A 24,531-nucleotide genomic window follows, 5' to 3' on the forward strand; every position below is an offset into this window, starting at 1 on the left:
TGCCTCCTTTGTTGAACATAAGGTGTCCATAGGTTCATGGATTTATCTCTGGGCTTTCTATTCTGTTCCATTGATCTATATTTCTGTCTTTGTGTGCAGGCAGACTCTTTACTGACTGAGCCATCAGGGAAGCCTGAATGGTTATATATATGTATTCAAATAGTATAAGAAGCTGTTAATAGAGAAATGCAAATCAAAACCACAATGAGGTACCATTACACACCAGTCAGGATGGCTGCTATCCAAAAGTCTACAAGCAATAAATGCTGGAGAGGGTGTGGAGAAAAGGGAACCCTCTTACACTGTTGGTGGGAATGCAATCTAATACAGCCACTATGGAGAACAGTGTGGAGATTTCTTAAAAAACTGGAAACAGAACTGCCATATGACCCAGCAAGCCCACTTCTGGGCATACACACTGAGGAAACCAGATCTGAAAGAGACACGTGCACCCCAATGTTCATCGCAGCACTGTTTATAATAGCCAGGACATGGAAGCAACCTAGATGCCCATCAGCAGATGAATGGATAAGGAAGCTGTGGTACATATACACCATGGAATATTACTCAGCCATTAAAAGAATTCATTTGAATCAATTCTAATGAGATGGATGAAACTGGAGCCCATTATACAGAGTGAAGTAAGCCAGAAAGATAAAGACCAATACAGTATACTAACGCATATATATGGAATTTAGAAAGATGGTAACGATAACCCTATATGCAAAACAGAAAAAGAGACACAGATGTACAGAACAGGCTTTTAGACTTTGTGAGAGAAGGTGAGGGTGGGATGTTCAGAGAGAACTGCATTGAAACAAGTACACTATCTAGGGTGAAACAGATCACCAGTCCAGGTTGGATGCATGAGACAAGTGCTTGGGGCTGGTACACTGGGAAGACCCAGAGGGATGGGATGGAGAGGGAGGTGGGAGGGGGGATCGGGATGGGGAACACATGTAAATCCATGGCTGATTCATATCAATGTATGACAAAAACCACTACAATATTGTAAAGTAATTAGCCTCCAACTAATAAAAATAAATGGAAAAAAAGATGCTAATAATAAATAAATTTAAGAGCTGTAGATAATCAAAAAGATGTTTCCAGTTGCTAATGTTATGTAATTGTAGTGAAATTGTTGAATTGGTATGCAAATTTTGAGAGATTTATAACTATAGAAGGGATTAAATAATAATTTGTTAAGTGGTATTACATATCTTACTTGATTCAAATGATTAAGTTTAAATAAGTCAGATAGTTAAATAGTCAGGTAGTTATTATATTATTATTTCTGTTATATTTTAAGTGTTGAAGTGTTAGTCACTCCGTCGTGACTGACTCTTTGAGACCACATGGACTGTAGCCCACCAGACTCCTCTGTCCATGGAATTCTCCAGGCAAGAATACCGAAGTGAGTAGCCATTTCCTTCTCTACGGAGTTTTTAACAACTGCCCAACTGCAGAATTGTAAGGAAAGGGGAAACTAATTTATTCATTTATTTCAGAAATTGGTTGTTGTAAGGAATCATTTATTTAACAGAAATTTATGATCTATTCAGCTTCTTGGGAAAGGGAACATTGGTATCAAGTTGATTGTGACCTGAGCTAATTTAGTGAAGATCTGAGTATGTTTGATAACTCCTTTTGAAAATAGTATCTGCTATTATTGGACTTTGTTCAGCAGTTTATGTTTCCACTTTTTCTTATTTCAATGCCTTCTTCAGTCTAGTTTCCCTTTTTCAATTCATTAGCTAATTTAACCACTTTCTAAGAAAGAGTTATTTTTTAAAATTCAGACAATTATTCTATTCTGACATAATTCAAATTAAATGGAAAGAGGATATGATTTTAATCAGATTTCTTTTTCAATTGTACCTATTTCTTCCCCATTTTCTCTAAGCTAAGTTTCTATCATTATGCAGACAGATATGGTATTTACTCAATTAGAGTACATAACTGGCTATTTAGTTTTCTATTTTTAATCAACTTGATTAGAGCCTTCATCTAACATATTCTTCAGAGCCATGCTCCAGGATCACATTAAATGTTATAATGAATTAGTTCTTGTAACCAGACCCTATTGGAAATAGTCCAAGACAAACTTGTAGTATTCAAAATTCTGTGTTTTACTATAGTGATAAGTGTTATTTGAGGATGCAAGGTAGTCAATCTGTTTTTGCTTACAGTTTTACCAATGTAGACTTAAACAGTAAAGTCCTCAGATCAATGCTGGACATAAAAGTATTTATAAAGTACATACTAATTGTTCATTCTGTGACTGTTTGGCTCTTTAAAAACTGGCAGCCAAATTCAGGAAATGAAATGTAGTTTATTAGAAAATACCTTTCTCACAGAAGATCAAGTTTCCGTGCATCTCAGGTTTTGTGGGAATGGATCGAATACATCAGACAAAAATAGGCTAAAGTTCCTCACTTTCCATTTGAAATTGCTATACTCATTTCTCAAACAATCCATTTTAGTTGTACAGTGTATTAGTTAAGCATATATTGTTAAACTAACGAAAAAATAGTTTTACCATGTTTATTCTGTAATGTATCTGGACTCCTCTTGGGCCCAGGTCGCTCCAGTCATTGCAGTGCCCACAAGTTTCCTGTCGGGTAAAACCTGACAGCCCTCATCTGACTTCTGGTTTTAACATTTAGTATTAACATGTGGTTTGTTGTGGTACCAAAGGAACTGCTGAGAATTTAATTTATACTAATGTTTTTAATTAACACCTACTGGTGGAACTAGAATGACATGTCATTCATCTTAACAAGTAAAACTGTGGGAAAAGAGGTTGGTATTGTTGTGCTGAAATGGACTGAACAGCTTTTCTTGCTGAATGGCCTATTGCCAGTTTCCAGGTACAGGGTTCAGGTTCCTGGCCAATAGTCAGGTTCCAGAGGTTGGTTCTATATTATAGTTAAAAGACCGTATACTTGTTCCTGAGCAACATTTATCTCTTTTAACTTTCATTAAACGAGTGCTTGGACAGTGACTAGAGCAGAAGATAAGGGCTCACTGAACTTCTATGTAGATGGGTATTTACCATTCAGTGCTTATTTGGGGGGCTTCCCGGTGGTGCAGTTGTAAAGAATCCACCTGCCATTGCAGAAGATGCAAGAGATGGAAGTTCAATCTTTAGGTGAAAGAAATGGAGAAAGAAATGGTAACCCACTCTGTTATTCTTGCCTGGGAAATCCCATGGACAGAGGAGCCTGATGGGCTACAGTCCGTGGGGTTGCAAAGAGTTGGACATGATTGAGGACTGAGCATACATGCACACTTATTACAATATATGATTGAAAATTGATCACAATATTAATATTTTCAAAAGTGCAAATAATCCTTATATCTCAGAGTGCATTTCATCTACTTTCAGTTAGGAGACCTCCCAGTGTAGACCTGTATGAATGGTCCTTGACTTAAGATAATTTGACTTTATTTTTTGACTTTACAATGGTGTGAAAGCCATATGCATTCAGTATAAACCATAATTTTAATTCTGAATTTTGATCTTTTCCTGGGCTAGCAATATGCAGCATGATGTTGTCTCATGATGCTGGGCAGCTGCCTTGAGCCGCAGCTCCCATTCAACCATGTAATCATGAGGGTTAACAGTCGGTGGCCTTAAACCATTCCATATCCAGACCAACATTTCTGTTTTTCTCTTTCAGTACAGTATTCAATAAATTATTTAAGATATTCAACACTATTATAAAGTAGGCTTTGTGTTAGATGACTTTGCACACCTGTAGGCTATTTTAAGTATTCTGTGCATATGCAAGGTAGACTAGGCTAAGCAATGGTGTGTAGTAGGTTAAGTGTATTAAATGCATTCAAAAATTTTTTTAAAAAATTATTTTCTGGCCACAGCATGTAGCATGAGGGGATCTTTGTTCCCCAACCAGGAATTGAACTTGTGTAGTGGAAGCAGAGTCTCAACCACTGGACTGCCAGGGAAGTCCGTAAACGCATTTTTGACTTGTGATATTTTCAGTTTACAGTGGATTCATGGAGACTTAAGTTGACAAATCATTATAAGTTGAGGAAAATCTATATATGGTAAATGTAAATTTTTTCCTCATCACAGAACTCTGTAATATTGCTCTATGTCCATGAATATTATACTGCAAGCCACAGAAAGTTATCAATCATTATTTCTTAATGTTATTGAAAGTTATCAAAACCTTATTTCTTAATGTTTCCAGATTCATTTCTTCATTTCAAGAAATTCATTCGGTTTAAAATATTCTCATTTTGGAAGTGTTTCTCACTCCTCATTTAAATCATTGTAGAGACAGACGCAGACCTTCAAGGGAATAGACTTAGGAGATAGTACTTTGAAAAAAAATTTTCCATGTAAGTTGTATTTCCACTTTGTCAATAATACATAATTTCTAAGTTAATAGTTTTCTGATTATTTTTAAAACTATATGTCTTTAACATAATGAGCTACACCATTCTCTAATTCCCAGTTAGTTTTTGATGCATAGCAAGTTTGGTTGTTAGTCCTGTATTATTCAGATTAACTATTTATAGAGAAACATTTAAAAATTACATGTGTGCTTTTCAATTGTTTATAGAAATATCCACTTTGAATGTATGAAAATTAAATGGAAATTAAATGCTAATTTAATGAATAGTCATATAAGGTTTAATTGCTTATGGATGTAATAGTTTTAGTAAGAATGTATAGTTAGTGGGCAAATTGGTGAAGTGCTTTTTTTGTTTTTAGGTATACACATGAGCTTTTCAGTTTAATGCATTTGCCATGGATATAAATTTGAATTATATTTTTCCCATAAAACTTATTTGTATAGCAGTTAAACATCTTTCAGGAAGTTAAAATTGATTGCAAAGGCCCAGTAAGATGAGTTTGTGTTATAAAGTGGATCTGTTTGTTGATTTAATATCAAGTCATAATCTCTTTCCTGTTCCTTCTTCACACATTGGAAGATGTGTGACCCAACTTCCATTAGATAAGATTTTAAAATGTTTTATCATACTATTCTGAACTCCTTTCTGACTAATGAGATGAGATATCTCATTAGTGAACTTTGTTCATTGGCTCCATTTCCTAATGAGTTTATCAATCTGTGGCTAATTTAGTATTATTTTTAGAACATGTTGAATCCTAGTGTAGCTTACTTCTTACATCCAATTTTGGACTCACTCTTCCTATCATTATCTACTATCAAGGGAATGCAATATAATTTCATATTAACCTACAGTAAATGAACTCATCAGAGAATCTTTGGAGGAAAAAAACATACGCTCTAGCCCTAAAGAAATAGTTCAGTCAGCAGTAGAAAGCACAATCCTTAGAGCACATGGAAACCCTTGGCCAACTAATCTGATGCGAAATGATATATGTAAATAGATGTGAAATGCCTTTGAAGAGCAGACACTAGGAACGAGTAAGGCATAATTTGCACTATCTTCGTCACATCTTTGTCACCATCTTTGTTTCCTTTGGTAGAGATGACTGAATTTTTAAAAATTATCCAAGCCTTTTAATCACATTGGTATGTTGCTCTCAAAATACATTTAACAAAGGTATCTTTGAAATGATTCTTTAATTGGGTTCAATTATATGGGTTTCTAATCTTTTTAATTTAACAAGATTAAAATATTAAATCTTAATGCTTTCCAAGATGGCTGATTAAATTTTATCTCTGACAAAAAAATGTATATTCTAAGTTAAAGCTTTGACTTCTCTTACTCAAGCTATTTGTTGAAATTTATTATATATTCTATTAAAAAGGTAGGAAGAATATTGACTGCTATACCTACTATGTTCTAGAAACTCTCCTAGGTATTTATATACAATATCTCATTTGATTCTTCCAACTACTCTTAGAGAATGATTTCCATTTATTTCCTTCATTTACAGATGGAGAAAAGAGAACTCAGCATTAAATAATTCCCAAGGGTAAACTAGTTTGTAGTAGAGTGAATATTCAAATCCATCTCAGTTTGGCTCAAAAACCCATATGTTTTTCAATATACTACCTTTTCTCTTGAGTATAAAGATAAGAAACAAATTATTTTCCAGAGTCCACTTGGACTGAACTAAATTTACCAAATTTAGAAATATCCTCCTGGTAAGATTTTACTTGTGAAAAGATAAAGAGCTTAGGAGAATTAACTTTTAGCTTGAAGAATGAGAATTGAAAAATTTACAGCCTTTTTTTCTCAAGCTTTCTGTTGTCCTATTACCTTGGAATTCCTCAAGTTAAAAACAACTTAAAGCATTTTTGAGTGCTTGTGTACAAAGCACTGTATTAAGATATCACCCTTTATATAACAGGTTCTATCCCCTCTAAGATGGGTTTTGAGTCCTGTAATCCTGGGCTTCATCTACTTTTTGAAATGTTTTTGTCACTTCTAATCAAATTTTAGAAGTACAATCTTCTTGACAAATTCTAAACTGTATCCATGTAAGAGTGACTAAAATAATACAAAAATACATACATACTAAACACACATACTAAGAAAATAAACAGTTGAGACAGTATAAAGTAAGAGTAAGTTAAAAAATGACAGCAGTATCCACAAATAATCTGGATAAAGATGGAGTAATGTGAGGTACTCATCAGTTTGATACAACATTCTGTGATGGTCTTATGAGATTAGGGTTTGAAGAGGTAGTCATCTTCCTTACCAAAGGCAATCCCATAAATTTGGCCACTATACCAAAAAAAGTTAAGGGGCAATAATTATATAGATTAAAATACAAAAGCAAAGAGTTTCTTGGTTCAGCAGATACTCCTTAACATAACTTATACAATTTTACCTTTTTACGAATCTTTCAGAACACAGAGTAGATTTTATGTAGTACTCAGAAGAATCAGTGTAGAGTGGTGAAAAAATATTAGTCTGGGCTGGTATCAGGAAGCTGGGGTGGTCTAGTACCACCTCTACCCTTAGACTATGTGATTCAGCTACATTTGGGGGCTTTTCATTCAACTAAAAAGTGAATTCATCAGTCATTCTTAAAGAGTCCTTCTAGCTCAGAAATGTCATGATTCTAAGGGCTTTTGATAGGAAACCCATGAATACATTCAGGAAAGAAGGAGGTTATAGGTGTTAAGAAAGCTAGCATGGTTGACAAAAAGAGTCATTGTGTGAAACTGTGTGGCCAGCAATAAAGATAAAGGAATGCATCCCCAGCTAGACTTAAAGAGTAAAAAGGTTATTAAATGACTAGAACAGTTTTTGACCTAGGCCCTCAGATAATGCAGGGCTATATAAAATATATATGCATACACAGACTCTTAATTTGATTGATAAATCTGTATATGCTTAATTTTAATCAAAATATCAAAATGTATCAATATTTTAAAGGAATCAATTTAAAGAAAATACATAAAAGTCATATTTAATAAGAAATCATATATTTGAAACTAAAAATTCCATTAAGTGAAAACTGCAGACTCCCTCTCCAAAATGTAGCATTAGACTTGAAATTTTACCCACAAATTTTATACGAAATATATATCTAGTTCCTAAATAGCTTTCCTCAAAACCATAAGCATAAAAAATGCCTAGTAAATAAGCTGGAATCCCAAATTAAGTTTATCTTTAAAGAATAAGCTCTGTATTATAAATATAGTAAGATTTAAAAATTTTAAGTTACTAGGTATAATATATTTACCAGAAACAGTGTAAGTATACACTATTGACATATATCTATATTTAGCCTGAAAACTAATTTAAAAGAGAAAAATTCAATCAACTGAAATTTTTGATCCATATTTTCTTCAAAAATTGTCATACTACAGTTTATGCTGAATAAAATTAATTTTTTGCTTTGCTGAATCAGCACATTCCTTTTGCAGATTCAACATTACATAGCTTTTTATAAATTCAGCTGAATATCAGAAGCTTTATGCAGAATTGCCTTGGAGTAGGCAAGCATCTAAAAGGTTTCCCTGCAAAAACTGAATCTCATCTGAACATTTACTCACTTAAAAAAAAAATCTTTATTATCATTCTGAAGAAACTCTTACAGCCTTTGAATTTGAAAATAATGACAAAGACTCTAAAGGGACAATGAAAAGAATGCATCAGTCTTGCTCAGTTCAAGGTGAGTCATATAATGATCTGCAGATAGTCTTTGAGAGAAAAGTATTTAGTATAAATCTATGTTTAAAAGTAATTTTTAATTCCACGATAAAGTTCATATGTGAGCTGTTATATTAAATTGCCCAGAAGATGTGTGCATTCAGTTCAATCTAATACTAATAACTAAGGAGTAGGTTGGTATGCCAACATAAATCTAAAGGGTTTGGTAACTTTCATTTTAAATGACACAAATTACTAAAATAAATTAATTGGATCAATGAAAAAGAGAGGTAAAATAATTATTTTAAAATATAAACTAAAAGGAGATCCAAATATTCTTTAACCTAAAAAGGTTTTCAGACCTAATAGGCATGATAAAACCTGTCTTCATTCCTTTCTATTCAGCTCAGCAAGTGCTTTTGAGCTCCAATAGTTAATCAGTTACCAGATTCCACAATCTTTGTTTTTCGCACTCCTCACTTCTTGCTGTGAATTGTTCTGTTAATGTGCTGAGGATCACCAAGAAGAATAGCACTGTTGTTGTTTTTTTTTTAATGCCTTAAAAAGGCAATTATTATTTTATCCACAATTAGATTTGCCATATAAAATGTTACCATATAGCAACAGCCTGTAAAACATAATAGTATATTATCAAAGGAGTAGATGGCTTAAGATGAATCATTAATTAATAGATGAAATATATTTAGCAAAATTATTCAACCCAGCTTTCTTAATGACCATAACCATGCATGACTTACCAAAAAAGTATAGAAAAGTATATTATATGCCAAGTAACCTTTATCCAAACAAATCAATGAAAATATATGTATGCAAGTACTATGAAACAATATTTAAGCAAATTTATATAAAAGGTATTACCATGTTAAAAAGATATCATCTAAAACTTAATTTCTTAACCTTCTAAAAGTGCATAGAAAATTGAGAAAGATAAAAAAATATATTAACTTACCCTTCAATTTATTTAGAAAACTTCTGCTCTTGGTCAAAAGCAGGTGTTTCACTGCGGACTTTCCCTGAAGCTATGAACTTACACAGTAATCAGTGGGAGACACCTCCCTGGACCATGCTAGAGTTTGCTAGACACCACTGCTGTGTGGAAGAGTTGTGCTGCATCTAAGCTATATAAGGTGTGCAGTGGATAACCTAATATGCCTTTCATTTAACTGGCTGGGCAGGTTTCTACCGTCTGTGGAACATGGAATCAAACCAGAATATGTTGGCACAACAGGCCAGTCAGACCGGTTCTTCTGTAGATCCAGAACCCGTCCAACCAGTCTCCATCAAAGGCTAGCCCAACAAGCTGCAGCCCAACAAGCTCAGCTCTGCTAAGCTTGTACAGGTGAGTTATCCCCACCTCCCGTCAACTCCCAACATACTGCTCAGAATGTTGTAGCCTGCAGCAAAATAATTCAGAGTTCCAGTGGGAGGGGAAGATCTGTGTCAGGTACAGCAAGAGTCCATTGTTACAAACCTCTCATTGTAGATAACTTGAGTATATCTCATCCTCAGAGGTAGGTAATCCTTTTTAAAAATTTACTTCAAGGCTCTTCGGACTAAAGCCTCTAGAAAGAGATTACAATGAAGAAGAATCCATAATGCCTGACCTTTCCACCAGTCCACTTGGTCTAGCTCGGCCTTGAGGGGATGTTTATATTCCCCAAGAGGGCAGTGGCCCTGAGAGTTCCAAGGAAGCTTTTCTAGAGGGAGGAAAACAAGGTGTGGGTGGACCAAACATTTGCTTGGGTGTGTTATCTTCCTTGTACTCAAAGATCCTCATACCATTCCAGTCTAAAATTGGAAAAACTCCTATTCTACATACTAGGACAACTTAGAGAGATTTTACTTTGGATAGTCAGGAGCTGAATGCAAATTCTTGATAACTACCATGTGCCAGACTGTGCCAGGTACAGGGTTACAACAGCGAAAAAAGGACATCTCTTTGTTAAGAGATGGGGAGACTGTCCAGGTTCACAGTTAAGCTTGTCTAATAGTCTTTCGGATGGAGGAAGTGAGCAATACTCACTTCCAAGATCACAAGATCAGGTGTTTTTTAACTTTTCATGGGCTTCCCCAGTGGCTCAGTGGTAAATCTGCTTGCAATGCAGGAGACATGGGTTCAATCCCTGGGTCTGGAAGATCCCCTAGAAAGGCAAATGGGAATCAACTCTAATACTCTTGCCAGGGAAATTTCATGGACAGAGGAACCTGGGCTACAATCTATGGGATCACAAAGAATCAGACACAACTTAGTGACTAAACAATAACAACATAACCAATCAACAATGTGATAGTTTCAGGTGGACAGCAGTGTGACTCAGTCATACATATACATGTATCCATTCTCCCCCAAATTCCCCTCCTATCCAAGCTGCCACAAAATGTTGAGCAGAATTCCCTGTGATATACAGTAGGTCTTTGTTAGTTATCCATTTTAAATACAGCAGTGTGTACATGTCCATCCCAAACTCCCTAGCTATCCCATCCCCTCACTCTTCCACCCTGGTAACTAAGTTTGTTCTGAGTCTGTTTCTATTTTGTAATTAAGTTCATTTGTACACAAGATCACATTTTGACAGAAATTAGTTTGTATTAAGGGAGATCATGTGAGATTTGTTCTTACTTTTTCATAATACTTGCACATTTAGAAACAGTCTTTCCTATCTACTGATGGAGTGATTCTACAACATTCCTGCTAAAGTATAATCTGAAGTTTATACTGGACCTTACCACCACTTACTTACTTACGTCTTCTCTGGTGGCTCAGACAGTAAAGAATTTGCTTGTGATGCAGGAGACCTGGGTTTGATTCCTGGGTTGAGAAGATCTCCTGGAGAAGGGAATGGCAACCTACTCTAGTATTCTTGCCTGGAGAATCCCATGGACAGAGGATCCTGGCAGGCTATAGCCCATGGGGTTGCAAAGTATGGGACATGACTGAGCAACTAACACTTACTTACACCTCCAGGGATTCTGATGAGTAGAGATTTACCAAAGTACTTACAGTGATCTTGCTGCAGTTGTTGCAGGGACACAGGCTCAGCCTCCATTGCTCAGCTTCTTTATATTGTTGTACCTAATTAAATAGACTAGATATTAATCACAAGTTGCCATATTCATCTTTATATTTCTGGTGTCTAGCACAGATGCTTAGAAAATGTTTAATAAATGCTTATTGAGTAAATATGTACTCAGGGGCAACATTGCTAGATCCTAGGGGGAATCACAATTAGTGTTACGTGAATCAAGCTGCATTAAGTAGAATAATTAGAATAATTGAGATAGGAACAAAGAAAAGGGAGCCAGTGTGACTGAGTATGGGAAAGACTTCACAAAGGAGATTGGTTTAGAGACTTTCCTTTTTAATCTTGACCAAAGATTGCTATCTGCAGGATAACCAAAGCTTGAAGGAACAATAAAAAGAATGCCTTTGATATAGCAACAAAAGTTGTAGGTACCTGAGTACACCATGACCTCAAAACTTAGTAATAAGGTTATTTTCTGTTGCAGGGGTCAGCAAATTTTTCCATAAAGGATTAGAGATGAAATATTTTGGGGTTTGTGGGACAGATTGTGTCTGTTTTAGCTACTCAAATCTAACATTGTAGCTCAAAAGCAGATATAAAGGGTAGTCAATGAATGAGGATTGCTGTGTTCCAATAAAATTTTATAAACAAATAGCAGGTTGGATCTGACCCCTGCTCTAGAGTGTAACTTGTGAAAATTAGCAAGATTGCATAATTGGTTAGGAAAATAAGCTTGTAAGTCAAAAAGACTTGGATTCCATCCCAGTTCTTTTCCATATTAGCTTTGTCACTTAAACCAGGAAACTCTTTTATTTATAATATGTGAATGAAAGTGGCAGTAACTAGCCCTTAGGGTTACTGTGAAGTTCAAATAATATAATTCACATGAGGCTTTGTCCAAAAATTTAGTACACAGTGTGTGAGTGCACGTGTGTGTGCTCAGTCATGTCCGACTCTTTGCTTAGTATACAGTGAGGGTCCAATAAAAGTCAGTTAAAAATAAAACTAGTTAAACATGGTAGTTGAACATGGATGTTTATTTCCATTATTTCATAAAATTTGATAAAATGATAGTAAAGAATCAAAACAGCGTGAACTCAGACTTCACTGGTGGTGCAGTGGATAAGTATCTTCCAGCCAATGCAGGGGACACAGGTTTGAGCCCTGGTCTGGGAAGATTCGACGTGCCACAGAGAAACCAAGCCTATGCACCGCAACTACTGAAGCCCCCACACCTAGACCCTGTGCTCCGCAATAAGAGAAGCCACCGCAATGAGAAGCCCACAAGCTGCAATGAAGAGTAGCCCCTGCTAGCCTCAACTAGAGAAAGCCTGTGCAAATATCCCAACAAAGAAAGACCCAGTGCAGTGGAAAAAAAAAAAAAAAAACACATAGAAAATCAGCATGAACTCTTAAGGATCAAGAAGAATGAGAGAAGTAACAGGCAAGAAGTGTCCATAAATTTTGAAAGAAGGAATGAAGATGAGTGGTCATTGATATAGCAGGGTAGAGAAAGGGGAAGTCTACTTGCAATAATAAAAGCAAGTCTGTCTCCTCTGCAAAATCTTGGAAACCTTCAGGAACTGGAGGTACAGGTACTTCTAAACAGTTTGGGGGTATAGGTTGTGGGGGGTACACTCAAAATGGAGGATTAGTTGAAAATATACTTAAAGTTTGCTCCCTAGATCCCTTCCCCAGCCCAGAAGCCTGGAGACTGCCCCTCTTCAACCTTGACGAGCAATAGGTGGCATTTGTTGAATCATGCTGGAAGAGATTGTCTCAGGTTGATTTTGGACTTGAGAATAGCAAACAGAGCTGAGGGTGAATGGTAATGAGATTGTATCTGTTTCCTATGGCTGCTGTAACAAATTGCCAGAAATTCAGTGGTTTAAATGAACCCAAATTTATTATCTTACAATGCTGGGGGTTGGAAGTCCCCCCAATGGGTCTCGCTGGGTTGAAGTCAGCAGGGTTGACATTCTAAGGTATAGTAAGTCAGCAAGGTTGAGTTCTTTTCTGGAGGCTCCAGGGGAGAATCTGTTTTCTTGTCTTCCCCAACTCCTAAAAGCTGCCTGTGCTTTTTGTTCATGGCCTTTTTCTATCTTCAAAGTTAGCAATGGCCAGTCCAGTCTTTCTTACATTGCATCATTCTGACATTTGTTCTGCTGCCTTCCTCTTTCATATTTAAAGCCAATTGTATATTCTGGTGTAATCTCCCCATTATAAGGTAAACTGATTATCAATCTTTATTTTATCTGCAGTCTTAATTCCCCTCTACTGTGTGATAGAACATATTCACAGGTTCCAGGATGAGGATGTGGACATCTTTGAGAGACCATTTTTCTGCCTCCCTTAGAGATTAGGTCAAAGTTTCTCTATTGAGTGGTGAGATGCCCAGATCCATTCCTCTTCTTGGCTTCTGAATGCTGATGACCAGGTTCATGTTCCTCACTCCAAAAGCAGAAAACTGGAGAATTTCCCTCCAAAAATAAAAACTCTCATCACTCTAAAGCAGGGGTTATTAACCAGGGATGATCTTGCCCCCAGGTGCCATTTGGCAATATCTGGAGAAATTTGTTACTGTCAACAGGGGAAATAGGGGAGGTGTACAGTACTGGCATTTATCAGATGGGGGCCAGGGATGCTACTAAACATCTTACAATGCACAGGACAGCATATCTTCCACCTCCCTCACTACCTCCTCACATGATTATCTGATCCAAAATTTCAGTGGTGCCAAAGGTGAGAAACTCTACTTTAATGTTAAGCCTACCAGTCAACACCACCCTAATATAAACAAGTAAGTCCTGCCTTGGCACACAGATTTGCAAATCAGCATTCTTCTGCCTCATTCTAAAATATAGACAGTATCTAACATGAAGGAGACAAAAAGAAACCTGTAGATGAAAGGAACTTACAGAAAATAGTCAGTGTAGGGAATAGAATAGTAATAATTTTAAATATCTACTATATTAATTTCTTCAAAGAAATAAGAGGAGATACTGATTGCATGAAATAAGAACAGAATCTTATCTAAAAGTAGAACTTCTGGAGGATAAAAAAGAGATATTGGATGACCTAGAGGAGTCAGTTGATGGGGGTGGGAGGGAGGCTCACGAAGGAGGGGATATGTAAACATAGCTGGTTCACATTGTTGTACAACAGAAACTAACACCACATTGTAAAGCAATTATGATCCAAGTTAAAAAAGATAGACTGCTAAAAAAGAAGAGAGATATTGGAAAGTAAAAATATGATGGCAGAAATTAAGTCAACACGAGTTGAAAGATACAGTTAAGGAAATCTACCAGAAAGTACAATTAAGAAAGTACTGAAAGATGGGTCACAAAATAAGAATAAATTGGAAAAGATGAAAATATGGAATCTGGAAGTAACTCCATTTCTTCTCTTAGCTTAAAGTTCAACATGGCCAACCACCAGTTCTAAGACCACAGCACACTAGTAAGTTTGAAGTGTGAAGAATCCATGACTTTTACTTCAAATTCACATTGCCTATGATTGAGGGAAGAAAAGGGAAGGGGGCCAGAGGGAGAGAGACAGAGAGAGAGAGGTAGGGAGAAGAGGGAGAAGAGGAGAGAAAGAGATCTGAGGATTAGTGTTCGGTTATAGATTTAAATGTAAAAGATTTTCTTAAATGCAAGTAGTCACTTACTTTACACTTTACGAAGGGTTAATATTCACAGATCATAAAATGAGGAAAGCAGATGAACTGGTACAAGTACAAACCTGCACCTGCAGAAAAAGTTTGCACAAACATTCATATCTGCCAATATTCATAAGTAAAGGTTTGCAGCATACTATCCAACAGCTAGTAAAACCTGATCACAGTGAAATTAAAAGCATGTTTTACCTGTATAGGCCAAATCAGGAAACCGATTTTGAAACTTGCCTCAATTGTCCTTAGAGTATGGAAACATGGGTTAGTTAGTTATTTCACCTCCTGAGCCTCAATTGCTTCGTTTATTAAAAGAGCAAGTTTGGTTGGATATATTCTAGATATCTATTCAACTCAACACTTTTATTCTAAAGTTCTTTGGGGCAAGTGAACAATTCAAAAAATGTGAGAGCAAAAGCAAGATAGACCAATCAAGGAGACATTTTATAGAAGAGCAATTTAAAAATGCAATTTAATTTTAGGATGTATTCTCCAAAGGTTGACACTGAAATATGTATTCACGTACAAGTGATTTATTAGAAATGTGCTCCCATATGAAACTAGTTAGGGAGATAGGAAGGCAGGACCAGAAAGGAGAATAAGAAAAGCATGGGTATGATTTCAGCATCAGCCTGGGCCCAAGGAATTCTGGAGCATAAATTGTAAAGAAAGAGTTTATCCCACCTAGAGGCAAAGGAACAGGCTTTCATATCCCTGAACCAGGCACTGGGTCCTGGATGCTCCAGAAATTTGTAGGCTTCCAGGCACTTTCATTTCTGCACGAGAAGTGGTTCTAGTAACCTGAGAATATTCTTTTGAAGAAGGTTGTAGGTGCTATAACATTAAAAGTAAAGGATTAAGATTTCTGCTTCCAACCAAGATGGAGTTATAGGAATCAGATTTACCCTTACCAGCTAAAAAAAAAAAAAAAAAGTAAAATGTATAAAACAATGGTTTTCAAGACATTGTACATCAGTCAACAGAGAACAGCTATCTCTAGAGAGACAGTAAACAAACGAGTCCCACAATCATTCCAGCTCAAAGAATAACTCAAAAGGGAACTTAGAAAATCATAAAGCAAATGAAAATGGAAACACAGAACACCAAAATTTACAGGATGTGGCAAAAGGAGTTCTATGGGGGAAGTTTATAGGGACAAACACTTATATTAAGGAAAAAGAAAAAGCTCAAATAAAACAACCTAACTTTATATATTAAGGAACTATAAAAAGCCCAAAGTTAACAAAAGGAAGAAAATAACAAATATCAAAGCAGGAATAAAGAAAATAGAAACTAAAAGAGCAATATAAAACATCAATGAAACTAAGAGCTGTTTTTTCTAAAGATTAAAACAATTGACTGACCCTTAGCTAGACTAAGAAGAGACCGCTCAAAATCAGAAATGAAAAAGGAAACATTAAAACTAACAAATACTAAGGATCATTAAGAAACTACTATGGAACTTCCCTGGTGGTCCAGTGGTTAAGAATCCACCTTGCGTGCTCGCTTCGGCAGCACATATACTAAAATTGGAACGATACAGAGAAGATTAGCATGGCCCCTGCGCAAGGATGACACGCAAATTCGTGAAGCGTTCCATATTTTTAGGACCAACTCCTCGCAGTGTTTTGTGGGGTTTGTTTTTTGTTTTGCTTTGTTTTGTTTTTTTACTTTTCTAATAAAGTCACGTCTCCCTCAAAAAAAAAAAAAAAAGAATCCACCTTGCAATTCAGGGTACACTGGTTTGATCCCTGGTCCGGGAAGATCCCACATTGCCTGGAGAAGGAAATGGCAACCCACTCCAGTATTCTTGCCTTTAGAATCCCATGGACAGAGGAGCGTGGCCTGCTGCAGTCCACTGGATCACAAAGAGGCGACCACGACGTAGCAACTGAACAACAATAACAATAAAGTGTCAGTCCTCCAACTCTGTTCTCCTTCGATGTTGTATTGGGACTATAGCTTTTTTCATAATAATAACTAATATTTTAGGATATTTGTCACTTCTAAGCAATTTTTGTATAGTAACTCAGTAATTACCGTAAAACATTTTAAGTTAGTCATTATTTGGAGTGCCTCACTGGTGGCTCAGATAGTAAAGAATCTGCCTGCAATGCAGGAGACCTGGGTTTGATCTCTGGATTGGGAAGATCCCCTGGAGAAGCGAATGGCAACCCACTCCAGTATTCTTGCCTGGGAAACCTGGCAGGCTACAGTCCACGGGCTCACAAAGAGTCAGATACAACTGAACTGACTTAGCACACAAGCATGTTACTTAGAGTGAGGAAATAGAGAAATTTTGGCAGCTTATCACTAGAACGCGTGTGTTTAATCATTACATTTTGCTGCCTTAGAGGTGAACTAGATTTTGGTCCTCAAATTGATCTTTCTATTATTTAGCTACTTTTATTTATATTTGTTATTGTTAAGGAGATAATTACTTTTAAAGTTCCTTTCAATAACATACCTTCTTTTTTTCTGCCACTCAATGAGTAGGAAAGAAAGGTTTTATATTCACCCCCTTCCAAAAAAGAAAGTCTCTTCTACTGCTTACATGCTATTTATTCTGTGTTAGTATTTCCCAAACATATTTGACCTCAGAATACTTTTTTTTTTAATAGCGTACTATCATACTTGTTAACCTCCTACCCACCACTGTGTGAAGTAGTCTTTGGGACACTGGTTTGGAAAAATTAGACAGTATCATTACTCACTGTATTGCTGTAATATCAAATATTCTCCCTGGAATAGCAGCAGGCATGATTTAAATATCCCATGATTACCTACCTGGTTTTGCTGTTTACTTTTCGTGGCCCTAAGATTTTACAAATCTTAGTTAAAATTCTTTTGTTATAAGTGAAACTAACTAGAGATACTTTAAGCCAAAAAAAAAAAGCAGAGATTTATTTTGAGGTTATAAAGGTATCCTAAGAAGAATAAAGAAACGTAGGTATTTCAAAAGCAGGGAGTCAGTCTGGTCAAATGAGGAATTTGAACCAGGAAATAGAAAGTCTCATGACTCTCATTTTCTCCCTCTTTAGAGCACATGATCTTTCATTTCTTCACTTATCTGCTTCATTTTTCTTTCTTCGCAGATCCAAATGTCAGCTAGAGTATCCCAGGATCTGAGATTTAGATACTGTTGGCATTAACCACATTCCGCACCAGTGGAGACTCTGGAGGCCTCCTATGTGATTTCTACAGATTTCTGAGTGAGGGGCAGTGAGATAAGGGGCTGGGGAATGTCAGACTGATGCTCTCCTGGTCACCCCTGGCTCTGGGCCCCTGTTTCCACATGTCATAGACTCGTTGAAGATTGGGGGGCGGCTTACATCACAGCAATATCATCAGTACTGTTTGCCGAGAATACCTACCTCGAACCACTCCTGAAGAAATTTCCTTTGGCCCTTCACTCACCATAGTCCTTCCACTTCAAACTTCCCCTGCTGAATTCTTTCTCCGTCTCTTTTCAGGAGGGAGTAATTTTTTTCTGATGTCAGGCTGAGTAGCCTTACTATTTCCATTGTTTCTGTCTCTTCTGATACTTATGCCCTCAGGGTTCTTAAAAAATATTTATTTGTCTGTGTCGGGTCCCGGCTGTAGCCGACACATTGTGTCATGCAGGATCTCTGGTTGTGGACTGTCTAGTTGTAGCGTGTGGGTTCCGGAGCTGTGGTGTGTGGGCTGGGTTGCTCTGGGGGCACATGGCATCTTAGTGCCCCAACCAGGGATCCCCCACACTGCAAAGTGGACTCTTAACCAGTGGACCACCAGGGGAGTCCCGGGGTTTTATGCTCTATCCTAAGCTACTCAAAGACACATCCCTGTATGGTTTTATTAGCTTGCTAGGATGAGATGGTGAGAGAGCATCACTGACTCAATGGACGTGAATCTGAGCAAACTCCAGGAGATAGTGAAGAACAGGGGAGCCTGGTGGGTTACAGTCCATGGGGTCCCAAAGAGTTGGATACAGCTTAGCGGCTGAACAACAAGGACTGCCATAATAGATAGCACAGACTAGGTGAGTTAAAAAACAGACATTTCTATTCTCAGTCTGTAGGCTAGAACTCTAAAATCAAGATGCTAGCAGGCTTGGTTTCTTCTGGGGGCCATGAGGGAAGAATCTGTTCCAGGACTCTCTCCTTTGCTTGTAGGTGGATATCTTCTCCCCACACCTTCCTTTTTATGTATCTCTTTCCATAGTTCATGGTTTTATGAGGACACCTATCATATTGGATTAGGGCCCACCCTAATGACTTCATTTTAACTTAACTGCTTTTTTAAAGATCTGTCTCCAAATATATTTACATTCTGAGGTATGGGGAATTATGATTTCAACACATGAATTTGAATGAGGGTGGGGGACACATAAATCAGCTCATAGCACTGGTATTTGTCTCTAAAATAGTATAAGTTCTACCTTTGTTACTTTTGCTTCTTAGTGTTTATTGGGGGAAAAATCCTGTCTATAGCAAGTCAGTTTAAGCAACAGCTTTATCTGATTAGAATTGGGTTCCAATTCCAAATTCTGAGGATCAGATTGACAGAATAGAGATTATGAACATATCCACCTGTGATCAGTCAGCATTGACCAGCATGAGATTATTTAGTACAAATCAGGTTGACGGGGCCCATCGTGGTTGACCAGAGACCATTTCCAGTGAAATGAGAATAGTTAGGAGTTAGTCAGTCACCTTAAGCTTTACCTACCATTAAACCAGTCAATCCTAGAGGAAATCAACCCTGGATATTCATTGAAAGGACTGACACTGAAGCTGAAGCTCCAATACTTTAGCCACCTGATGTGAAGAGCTGACACATTGGAAAAGACTATGATGCTGGGAAAGATTGAAGGCAAGGGGGACTTCCCTGGTGGTCCAAAATCTGCCTTCCAATGCAGGGGGTGTGGGTTCTATCTCTGATTGGGAAGCTAAGATTTCACATGTCTTGCAGCCAAAAAACCAAAGCACAGAACAGAAGCAATATTGTAACACATTCAATAAAGTCTTAAAAATTAAAAGCAAAAAACACAAGATACAAGAGATGTGAAAACCTTGCCTACCTGAATGACTGTGGTTTGTGGCAAAGACTGAAGGCAAAAGGAGAAGGAGGTGGCAGAGGATAAAATGTTTAGATAGCATGATGGATTTAATGGACGTGAATTTGAGGAAACTCCAGGAGACAGTGGAGGAGAGAGGAACCTGGTATGCTTCTGTCCACGGGGTTGCAGAGTCAGACATGATTTAGAGACTGAACAACAACAAAACCATTAAAAACCAGCATAAATACTGTAAATTAAAATGTACTTAGAATTGAAAAGGGCAATATTGTATACGTTCCAATTTTTATGACTAAAACTAACTTAAATAATAGAATAAACCCTTGAGAATTTATTAGTGAGAACATTTTATGATTGATCAAGACTTAAAAGAGAAAGAATGTGAACTCAGTATTTTATATCTGTATTTAATGTTGATGTAATTGGTGTACTTAAACTTCTAATGTGAAGTCATGGAAGTACAAAGCGAAATGAACTTATGGCTAAATATTGCAACTTGCTTTGTGCAAAATTACCTAAGTACTACATAGGTGCTAATGAATTCTCCAACTTGAGGAGACATGAAATGAAAATTGCATCACTCTGGTTCTAAATGCTGCTGTAAGCAGTGATTTTTTTTTTCCACCCATAGTTTTTCCCTTTAAATTGCTACCTTGTGCCAAATTAAGAGATATGAATTTGCAAATAGCTTCACTTTACGTGCCAGCAGTAATTACTAGACTCACCAAGGAAAGGTAACCTCAACCACCTTTACAAAAGTTCATATAGCATATATATATTTTTTACTTCATGCCTGTGTATTTTTTGCTGTGACACATATTAGAAAGAGATTTCCAGTGTCTGAGAGTGTAATGACCAAGTGTCTTTAGTGCCAGAGAAGTTATAATTAGCTTGGAAACATGGCTGGAGGTAACATTTTCTAAGTAGCACCATGCTTTTATTTCTGGCCTGGAAGGCAGTGGCAAACTTCTCTCTTCCTACCACTCCAGGTCTTTCCTCCTTGGCGTTATGGTGTAGTTGAGAAAGGCCTGGGTTCAAATCCCTTTTCAACCCTGTGTGTTAGTTGTTAAATTCTTAGGTAAATTACTGGGCTTCTGAGATTAGTCACATCATCCATGAAGAGGGATAATAAGATTATTAAAAGGATTAGATGGGATATTTGCAATGTGTTTAGCAAGAGTCTGGCATGAGGTCAATGTTTTAAAAGTAGTAGCAAGAGTTACAAATAATGCTAATTATTATTTTCAGTGCTAGGCCTGGGGAAACAAAGATGCTTGAAGCACAGTCCCTGTCTTGAAGGAACACAGACCAACAGAGTTTGAGACTCTGAAAGTATCAGTGTAAATGTATCTTTATATACAGAAGGTGTTTGGTACTTGACAGTTTGTTCTTAGTTTTTCCATTAAGGCTACATGATTATTTTTTAAAGCACCTGTAAATAAAGTTTATTCTTATCTTTAGATTTTAAGAACTTTATCCCCAGAGCAAATTCTTGTAAATGACTTATTAGAGCTATAGGTGTTGTCCTTCTTTGCCCTGTTCTGAGATCTGTCCCAGCTGCACAGTCTACCAGGCTCTTTCCTAGGTACCAAGGACAGGATGGCCAGGTGGGTATCAGGATCAAAATAATGAACCATATCAACCTGGAATATTGGCTCTGGTCCCAGCTTTGGAAGTTGAGCTAGAATATGAGAAGGCAACTCAGGCAAACTATCCAGAATTGAGGCAAAGAAAAACAGGTGTCAGGTTGTCCAGTTGGTACCCAAGGCCAGACTTCCTCCAGGCACCTTGTGGGAAGAGGAAATAGAGAAACTTAGGAACTCAAGGGATCTTGCTGAGACTGAAGCTCCAATACTTCCACCACCTGAGGTGAAGAGCTGACTCATTGGAGAGGACCCTGATTCTGGGAAAGATTGAAGGCAAGAGGAGAAGGGGACGACAGATGATGAGTTGGTTGGATGGCATCACCGACTCAATGGACATGAGTTTGAGCAAGCTCTGGGAGATGGTGACGCATGGGGTGTGCTGCAGTCCATGGTGTCACAAAGAGTTGGACATGACTGAGCGACTGAACAACAGCAAAGGATCTTTGAAGGCTTCTAATGAATCTAATGTGGGAGTAGGGTAGGGTAAGAGAGGTGGAGAGAATGGTGCTGGCACAGTGGTCTCTAAACCTTTCTGATTGTTGATCCTTGTTGTTGTTGTTCAGCCACTGAGTTGTGCCTGACTCTTTGCGACCGCATGGATTGCAGCATGCCAGACTTCCCTGTCCTTTACCATCTCCCAGAGCCTGCTCAAGTTCATGGCCATCAAGTCGGTGATGCCCTCCAACCATCTCATCCTCTGTCACCCCCTTCTCCTCTTGCCTTCACTTTTTTCCACCATCAGAGTCTTATTTATTCATAAACTATATACATGTAGCTGTATTACTAGTAACATCTCAGTGCATAATAAAATTCATTGTTAATGATAATTGGAATTATTTAAATAATTGAAGAAGTAATTTAAAAGTTATTTTGGCTGGCTTCTTGCCAGATTTGATTATACTGTTTCTGTTTTTAAATGAAGGTAGGCTGATGAAGAAGAGACTTATCTACTTCCTTGTTTGGTTTTGAGTTTGCTTTGTTAGTGTTATCTTCATTTTGCCTTTCCTTTGCCTTTAAAAGCCATCATTTGAGGGTTATGTTTAGTAATCCATAAATGCACTTAATTAGGCATGTGTAGAACTGAAATATGGAGAAGGAAATGGCAACCCACTCCAGTACTCTTGCCTGGAGAATCCCAGGGACAGAGGAGCCTGGTGGCCTGCCATCTACAGGGTCTCACAGAGTTGGACACGACTGAAGCGACTTAGCAGCAGCAGACAGAAATATGTCACCGTATACTTCAAGCTGATTTTAGAAAAGGCAGAGGAACCAGAGATCAAATTGCCAACATCCGCTGGATCATCGAAAAAGCAAGAGAGTTCCAGAAAAACATCTATTTCTGCTTTATTGACTATGCTAAAGCCTTTGACTGTGTGGATCACAATAAACTGTGGAAAATTCTGAAAGAAATGGGAATACCAGACCACCTGACCTGCCTCTTGAGAAACCAATATGCAGGTCAGGAAGCAACAGTTAGAACTGGACATGGAACAACAGACTGGTTCCAAATAGGAAAAGGAGTACACCAAGGCTGTATATTGTCACCCTGCTTATTTAACTTACATGCAGAGTACATTATGAGAAATGCTGGGCTGGAAGAAGCACAGGCTGGAATCAAGATTGCCGGGAGAAATATCAATAACCTCAGATATGCCGATGACACCACCCTTATGGCAGAAAGTGAAGAAGAACTAAAGAGCCTCTTGATGAAAGTGAAAGAGGAGAGTGAAAAAGTTGGCTTAAAGCTCAACATTCAGAAAACTAAGATCATGGCATCCGGTCCCATCACTTCATGGCAAATAGATGGGGAAACAGTGGAAACAGTGTCAGACTTAATTTTGGGGGGCTCCAAAATCACTGCAGATGGTGATTGCAGCCATGAAATTAAAAGACGCTTACTCCTTGGAAGAAAAGTTATGACCAACCTAGACAGCATATTAAAAAGCAGAGACATTACTTTGCCAACAAAGGTCTGTCTAGTCAAGGCTATGGTTTTTCCAGTAGTCATGTATTGGATGTAAGAGTTGGACTGTGAAGAAAGCTAAGCACCGAAAAATTGATGCTTTTGAACTGTGGTGTTGGAGAAAACTCTTGAGAGTCCCTTGGACTGCAAGGAGATCCAACCAGTCCATCCTAAAAGAGATCAGTCCTGGGTGTTCGTTGGAAGGACTGATGCTGAAGCTGAAACTCCAATACTTTGGCCACCTGATGCAAAGAGCTGACTCATTGGAAAAGACCCTGATGCTGGGGAAGATTGAGAGTGGGTGAAGGGGACGACAGAGGATGAGATGGCTGAATGACATCACCGACTTGATGGACATGAGTTTGAGTAAACTCCAGGAGTTGGTGATGGACAGGGAGGCCTGGCGTGCTGTGATTCATGGGGTCGCAAAGAGTCGGACATGACTCAGCGACTAACTGAACTGAACTGAATACTGAAATCTAGTAAAAAGAAATATCTCTGTCTGTAAAACTGCTCCTCCATCAGGTTACCTCGCCTATCGTACAGAACTTGTTTCCTCTCCTAACATTTAAGGGTCAAAGTTATGATATAATCCTTTTGCTTTTTGTGAACTGATGTTAGAAGAGTTTGGGAGGAGTTAGGAAAGTAACACTCTCCTTTTTATAAAAGAGAAGAGAGATAGATTGATGTATAAGGGCTGCAGAGAAGAAGAGAAAGAGTAGAGCTTGAAAAGATATAGCAATTACTAGAGGGAGTGAGTTTTGGGATAAATAGATTAATAAAGGATCTTTTCAGGAGGTTTTTCTATGTGAAATTTGTGTGGCCTGTCCTTCATATCTCCATATCTTTTATTCTGGTTACACATTTTTTACTAAGTAAGAAGCTGCATTCCTTAAAATGTCTTTGTTTTTTCCCTTTTTTCTCCTTAAAGTTTCTTAATGATAGAGTACATACAACACTATATGCTCAAAATGCTTTTCCTTGCTACTTGCCTATCCAAATCCTGCCTAGCTCAATATCCACCTTGTGTTTACCCAGCTAAACATATATTTAACATGTAACCCAAC

The 24,531-nt window shown here is 37.5% G+C and overlaps 1 protein-coding gene and 1 non-coding gene across 2 annotated transcripts in view; one reads left to right on the plus strand and one right to left on the minus strand.

Annotated features, from left to right (window-relative positions):
- RBBP8 (RB binding protein 8, endonuclease) overlaps nucleotides 1–9,174 on the minus strand; it is an 80,167-nt gene extending 70,993 nt beyond the window's left edge. The window contains exon 1 of the mRNA XM_043444208.1: nucleotides 9,047–9,174. The gene's annotated coding sequence lies outside the window, so the exon portion shown is untranslated. The remainder of the gene's footprint in view (nucleotides 1–9,046) is intronic.
- Nucleotides 9,175–16,295: 7,121 nt separating this feature from the next.
- LOC122425939 lies at nucleotides 16,296–16,402 on the plus strand. Its single transcript, XR_006265082.1, has one exon. It is a non-coding gene; the product is annotated as a U6 spliceosomal RNA (small nuclear RNA).
- The last annotated feature ends 8,129 nt before the right edge of the window (nucleotides 16,403–24,531 follow it).

Source organism: Cervus canadensis, chromosome 23 (assembly GCF_019320065.1).
Source record: "Cervus canadensis isolate Bull #8, Minnesota chromosome 23, ASM1932006v1, whole genome shotgun sequence".
Lineage (NCBI taxonomy): Eukaryota > Metazoa > Chordata > Mammalia > Artiodactyla > Cervidae > Cervus > Cervus canadensis.